We start from the raw sequence: 7049 nt of genomic DNA, 5'->3' as shown, positions 1-7049 counted from the left end.
CCATGAAGATACCAGACACACCACTATGAGGAATTATTCCTGTCAATAGAAATATACTCCATTTCATCATAGTGCGAAAGACCAGGTGACCTTTCGGCCTGCTCAGTCTCCTGCCCAGGTGTCCATTGCTGCTGGGCAGCTTCCAAATGCCTCCACCTGTTCTTTGTTATTGAGGGCTTTCTGCAATCCCTCCTTATGGTTAATTTATTTATTTAACAAAATGTATATACCGCTTTGATCATCTAAAACCTGTAAGTGGTATACAAGAATGTAAGAAGAGCATGCTGGGTCAATAGCCCATCTAGTTCCAGCATCCTATTGTGTGTGACATAGGCCCATTATCCTGTTCTTTTAAGGACATTTAATGCATTGGGTAGAGCTAGGTAGGGGTAACCAATCCAGTGCCCTCGAGATATTTTGGACTACAACTCACATCATCCTTGACCATTGGCCATGCTGGCTAAGGTTGATGGGCGTTGGAGTCTACCTGGAGGGCACATTATCAGCTACCCTTGTGGTTATGGTTGCTAAATTTTTGATTGGTTTTGCTCCTGCAACAGCAACTGGGCATACATGCTGAGATTATCAGACTACACATCTGAAGAAGTGGATACTGGCTCGCAGAAGCTGATAATAATACAGTGGTACCTCGGGTTACGGGTACCTCAGGACACAGGTGGCTCTGTGGGTTAAACCACAGAACCTAGGACTTGCCGATCAGAAGGTCGGCGGTTCGAATCCCCATGACGGGGTGAGCTCCCGTTGCTTGGTCCCTGCTCCTGCCAACCTAGCAGTTTGAAAGCACGTCAAAGTGCAAGCAGATAAATAGGTACCACTCTGGCGGGAAGGTAAACGGCATTTCTGTGCGCTGCTCTGGTTCTCCAGAAGTGGCTTAGTCATGCTGGCCACATGACCTGGAAGCTGTGTGCCGGCTCCCTCGGCCAATAAAGCGAGATGAGCACCGCAACTCCAGAGTCGGCCACGACTGGACCTAAAGGTCAGGGGTCGCTTTACCTTTACCTTACCTTGGGTTAAGAACTTAATTCATTCTAGAGGTCCGTTCTTAACCTGAAACTGTTCTTAACCTGAGGTACCACTTTAGCTAATGGGACCTCCCGCTGCTCCTGTGCCTCCGCCGCGCAATTTCTGTTCCCATCCTGAAGCAAAGTTCTTAACCCGAGGTACTATTTCTGGGTTAGCAGAGTCTGTAACCTGAAGCGTCTTTAACCTGAAGCATCTGTAACCCGAGGTACCACCCATCATTATTTGTACCCCACCTATCTGGCTGGGTTTCCCCAGCCACTCTGGACTGCCTCCAACAATGATTAAAAATACATAAAAATGTCACACATTAAAAACTTCCCTAAACAGGGCTGCCTTCAGATGTCTTCTAAATGTCAGGTAGTTGTTTATCTCTTTGACATCTGATGGGAGGGCGTTCCACAGGGTGGGTACCACTACCGAGAAGGCCCTCTGCGTGGTTCCCTGTAACTTGGCTTCTTGCAGTGAGGGAACTGCCAGAAGGCCCTCGGCGTTGGACCTCAGTGTCTGGGCAGAACGATGGGGGTAGAGACACTCCTTCAGATATACTGGACCAAGTCGTTGCAAGAGGCTTGTTAGTCTTTAAAGGTACCACAAAGCTCTTCATTGTTTTTCAGCAAGTGACTTCTTTTTTCCCTGGAATGGAAAATTCCTAATCAAGCCACCACCAGCAGCCTATTTCACAAACAGCATCCCTTAAACATCCAACATAGACAATTTTTTCAGACTATTGTAAGCCTACCTCAGACCTTGCCAATCTAATTGAACTCCCTGGGGCTTATCCTCTCTGAATTCCCTGGAGCACCACAGGGCTCCTAAGAGGCTAATTTCCTACAGAGCTCCACCCACAGCCTAAAACTGGTGGATGAGTCAGCTGGTTTCAGTGAAACTTTACCATGTAATGGTCTAGGCCTGTGCTATTCTGCTCTGCCAAGTGAAGAGATGGTCCTTTCCCCCCTCCCAGGTTCTTTTGTATCCCGCTGATGGATGCTGAACAACAGATGTTTTCTTGATGGCCACTAATAGCTTGGCCCACTCATCTGTCTAAAGGCTTTTTATGGATGGCACCTGAAGCTATACCCACCTGCAGGGTGGAGAGGCTAAAAGGAACTGTGTGTGCTGCTTGCAGTGAGGAAAATGACTGCAGTTTGGAGCCCCTGGAAATGGACCTCAGGGATGCAGCTCTTTGGGCCTACTAAGCACAGTCCCTGAGAAGGCAGAGTGGGCGACTCAGGCATCTTCTGCTTTCCAGATGGGTGGCATGATTTTCTAACTCACTCTCCTTGCTTCTGAGTGCCAGGGAGCAGCCAGGGAGAGAAAGAGAGCCCTAGAAACTGCTGACTGCCAAGAAGGGATAATGGGCCAAGTGCCCTGAGAATGCCAGCAGTGGTGGTGCTATCTCCACGCATTGCAGAGACAGACACTGAGGCCCGGTTCATACATAGCTGCAGTTTATTAAACCACGGCTTAGCATTATGTGTGAACCCAGCCCAGCAGCTTAGTGTTGTTTATGAGCTACATTTAAAGGTCACTTGTTAACCAAGGCAGGTGTGCCAGCTTGCCCTCACAATTGAGGAGGCCGGTGCCATGCGACATGCACACGCCACGCAACGTGCCAGTGTCATGCGTGCACAATGTGCAATGTGCTCGCACCGTGCGCACACACTATACAACATGCTGATGCCATGTGTGCACGCAACAGGCTGACATGTCACATGCATGTCACCACGTAAGAGCGTGCCACACAGCATGCGCAAGTGACGTGAGCACATTGCACTGCGTGCATGCACATGGTTGCCACAGAATTTGGGGGGCCCTTGGCCCTGCAGCCCTCCTAGATGGCGCCCCTGAACCAAGGTTTGTAGCTGGTTTATAAGCCTTAGATAACGTTAAGCAGTGCTTAGTGTTACATGGGAAACTAGACCTCTTCATTAGTGATGGTTAAGGAGCTGTCCCTGTAGGAAAGGTGCAGTGGATAAGTCATTTCTTCTTGAACCTCCATCCGAAGAGCCCTGCTGGATCAAACCAAAAGTCTGTCTAGTCCAGTATCCTGTTTACATGGTCTCCAGATACCCATGGAAAGCCTACAAGCAGGGCATGAGTACAAAAACCCTCTCCTACTTATGATTGGCCAAGCTGGGTGGTGCTGATGAGACCTCAAAGACAACATCATTTGCTAGGACCCAAGATTTACCTGCTGCTGTCTGAAAGAGTCTCTGGCCCTTGGGGAAGGGCTGTAGCTCAGGGGCAGAACATCTGCTTGGCATGCGAAAAGGTCCCAGGTTCTATCCTTGGTGTCTCCAGCAAGGACTGGGAAAGACCTATGTTTGAAACTCTGAAGAGCTGCTACCAGCCAGTGTTGACAATACAGAGCTAGGTGGAATGATGGCCTGACTTGGTATAAGGCAGTTTCGTATGTTCAGGTGATGTGGCAATGCCTCTGGGAGGCAGAGCTCGGGGTGAAGGAAGCAAGTCAAGCGTTCCCCACTCTGGGAGCCGACACAATGCCTCCGTGGCCATGCCACACACATTCTTTCCAAAGATGCCAGCTATTTCTGGAGAGTCTGGTTTTCTTAATTAAATTCCTAATTATCTGGTTGCTTGTTAATTAGGATTGTAAGGATAACTGGCAGCAAGAGGCTGCTAAAGAGGCAATTACCCAGGAAGAAGCCATCTCAACTATGGTTTTTCACTTGCGAGAGCTGGTTTGCTAAGGATCTCCACCAGCTGGGGACCTTCACTCGCTTCCGCCAGTCCCTTCTTGGCTCTGGCTCTGGCTCTGGGTTGCTTGCAGCTGGGGCTCTTCAAAGATGCAACTCTGCTCAGCTCCTCCAACTGAGCCTGGGTGTTTGACAATACTTTCTGGGCTGCAGCCGCTGACAGAAGCCCCATACCAGAGTTGGCGGTTGGAACAAGCCTGCTGCTGCTGCTGCTTTTGCTCTCAGGAGGGAATCTGGAGAGCTGCAATCCAAATGGGGAAGAATAAAAAAAAAACTTGCGGTGGCAAGAAAATGTGCATTTGATTTTTAAAAACTGGCTCTTTTCTGCTTTTGATCCCACCTGACCAGCATTCACACTGTGTACAAATAGCATGAAAGAGGCTCAGAAGTGCTTTTTGGCATATTTCAGCCAGCTCTGAGCCTGCCAGGGAGCTGCAGTTCTGTGAGGGGACAAGGAATCTCCAGCAAAAAACAAACAAACTTCCAAAGGCTACATATTGCTGTTGTCTTGCATGGGAGGGGGGTGTAGCTCAGTGGTGGAACACCTGCTTCACATTCAGAAGGTCACAGGTTCAGTCCCTGCCATCCCTGCGGCCTACGACCCACGTACCTACGGGACCGCCTCTCCTGGTATGCCCCGTGGAGGACCTTAAGGTCCACAAATGACAACATTTTGGAGGTCCCAAGCCGCAAGGTGGTTAGATTGGTCTCAACTAGGGCCAGGGCTTTTTCAGTACTTTTTCAGGGCTTGGTGGAACGCTCTGTCACAAGAGACTAGGGCCCTGTGGGACTTGACATCTTTCCACAGGGCCTGCTAGACAGAGCTGTTCCGCCTGGCCTTTGGTTTGAACTCAGTCTGACCCTTATGTCCCCCCCCCCTTATGGTTTTGATTTATGGGCTACTATTAAAATGAACCTGTATTTTAAATTGTCCCCGCCATTATGTTTTTATTGTAATTTTATTGGTGTTAGCTGCCCTGAACCCGGCTCTGGCGGGGTATAAATAAAAGTTGTTGTTGTTATTATTATTATTATTATTATTATTATTATTATTATTATTACCTCTGGGTAGGGCTGGGAGGGAACCCTGCCTGGAACCCCAAAGAGCTTTTGTTAGTGAAGACGGTTCTGGACTACAGGGATCAATGGTCTAACTTGCTTGAAGGCAGCTTCCTATGTTCTCAAATCATGCTAGTTTTTTCCAGCCAGATGCTGTAGTTGTGTTCTTAATGTGTACTAGCAGTCACAGAACAAAGCAATGAATACACAATGAGTCTTGTGGCAAGTTAAAAGACCAACAGAGTCATTATGCTATAAGTTTTCATGGGCTAAAGCAGTCTTTCTCAACCTGTGGGTCCTCAGATGTTGTTGGACTACAACTCCCATCACCCCTAGCTAGCAAGGCCAGAGCTCAGGGATGATGGGAGTTGTAGTCCAACAACATCTGGGGACCCACAGGTTGAGAAAGGCTGGGCTAAGGTCAGTTTCAATCAGGTGCATGACTGTGGAGTGCAGCAGATTGAAGATTTGAATTATGCTTTCCCTTCCAGGCATGGGAAAGAGGTTTGGCAAGGAGATGGGTGCTTATTGAACATTCATCCTGATTTGTTTCTGGGGAGGTTAGATGATGTTGCATCAAGCAAGTGTCATCCCATACTTCCCCTTCACTTTCCTTGTTGCAAAAAGTCCAATATTTTGGGGGAGTGGATTTGTCGCACAGGGCCTCTCAATCAACTGTCTTTGCACAACCTGAATTTGCTGAGATGTGATTTTTAGCCCTGTTTAGGAAAGTTTTTAATGACTGATGTTTTAATGTATTTTTTATCTTTTGTTGGAAGCCACCCAGAGTGGCTGGGGAAACCTTTGCCTGTTTTTCCTGGTAATGGTCAGTTTAAGCCCTTAGGACAGAGCTATCCAAACTTTTCATGTTGGTGACACATGTTTTAGACATGCATCATTTCGTGACACAGTAATTCAGTTTTACTAGCAAACTGGAGGTTAAACTAACTCCTTTCCAGCCCTGGGAAACCATTCACAAGACACACCTACACACTGCAGCTGGCACACTACAGGGGTCAGCGAACTTTTTTCAGCAGGGAGCCAGTCCACTGTCCTTCAGACCTAGTTGGGGGCCAGACAATTTATTTTTTTGGGGGGAATGAGCAAATTCCTATGCCCCATAAATAACCCACAGATGAATTTTAAATAAAAGCACAGATTCTACTCATGAAAAACACCAGGCAGGCCCCACAAATAACCCAGAGATGCATTTTAAATAATAATAATAATAAGAAGAACGGTTTGGATTTGATATCCCACTTTATCACTACCCGAAGGAGTCTCAAAGTGGCTCACAATCTCCTTTCCCTCCCTCCCCCACAACAAACACTCTGTGAGGTGAGGGGGTCTGAGAGACTTCAGAGAAGTGTGACTGGCCCAAGGTCACCCAGCAGCTGCATGTGGAGGAGCGGGGAAGCGAACCCGGTTCACCAGATTACGAGTCCACCACTCTTAACCACTACACCACACTGGCTCTCAAAAGGACACATTCTACTCATGTAAAAACACGCTGATTCCTGGACCATCCGCAGGCCAGATTTAGAAGGCGAATGGGCCGGATCCAGCCCCTGGGCCTTAATTTGCCTACCCATGCACTAACATGTCACGACACACAGTTTGGAAAGCTCTGCCTTAGAAGATCAATCAGTGCCCCCCCCCTACACTGCCCAAATAAGAACAAGATGGCATAGTGGAACGGCTGTTAGTTTTGCAAGAAAAGCTTTCAGTGCCTAGGAAATCTCCACTACTTCCTCTATCCGCACTGAATCCCGATGCTCAGGAGGTGTGACCATCTAAGCCTCCAAGGATCTATGGTCTCTAGAGTGTTTGCCAGCTGGGGGACATTATGAACAAAAGGATTGCCTGGTGCAAATTATAATACCTGCAAATTAGGCTCTTTGTAGCATCCTCACATATCTGTAATGAAAGAAAAAGAGACTTGATGAGGTTTGAGTTCTTTTCAAGGCTCCTATAGTTTGGTCTGAAGCTGCAATCATCTACACAGTTACCTGGAATGAACACACTAGGACTTTCTTCTGAGTGGACATAGAAAGGGCTTGATTTTATTGGTTTACAAGACTTTATTGCTAGACTCATTCTTCAAAAAAGAAAGGAGAAGAAAATGAAGTATATATTGAACTTGTATTTTAATGCATGTATGTCATTAATATTAGAGGAGAGAAATATAAAGCTCATCGCATCAAAATCAGGTAATCAAAGTGTGTGTTA

General features: G+C 47.3%; 1 long non-coding RNA gene across 1 annotated transcript; it reads right to left on the bottom strand.

The window, feature by feature from the left end:
• Nucleotides 1-1279: 1279 nt before the first annotated feature.
• Nucleotides 1280-6740, bottom strand: LOC309518598. Its single transcript, XR_014213541.1, has 3 exons — nt 6703-6740; nt 3701-4002; nt 1280-1677 (listed from the first exon to the last, which is right to left on the bottom strand). It is a non-coding gene; the product is annotated as an uncharacterized lncRNA (long non-coding RNA).
• Between the last annotated feature and the right edge of the window lie 309 nt (nt 6741-7049).

Source organism: Podarcis vaucheri (genome assembly GCF_965113315.1).
Source record: "Podarcis vaucheri genome assembly, chromosome: 14".
NCBI lineage: Eukaryota > Metazoa > Chordata > Lepidosauria > Squamata > Lacertidae > Podarcis > Podarcis vaucheri.
The sequence above is the reverse complement of the archived record's forward strand: the minus strand, read 5'-3'. Positions and strand labels throughout refer to the sequence as shown.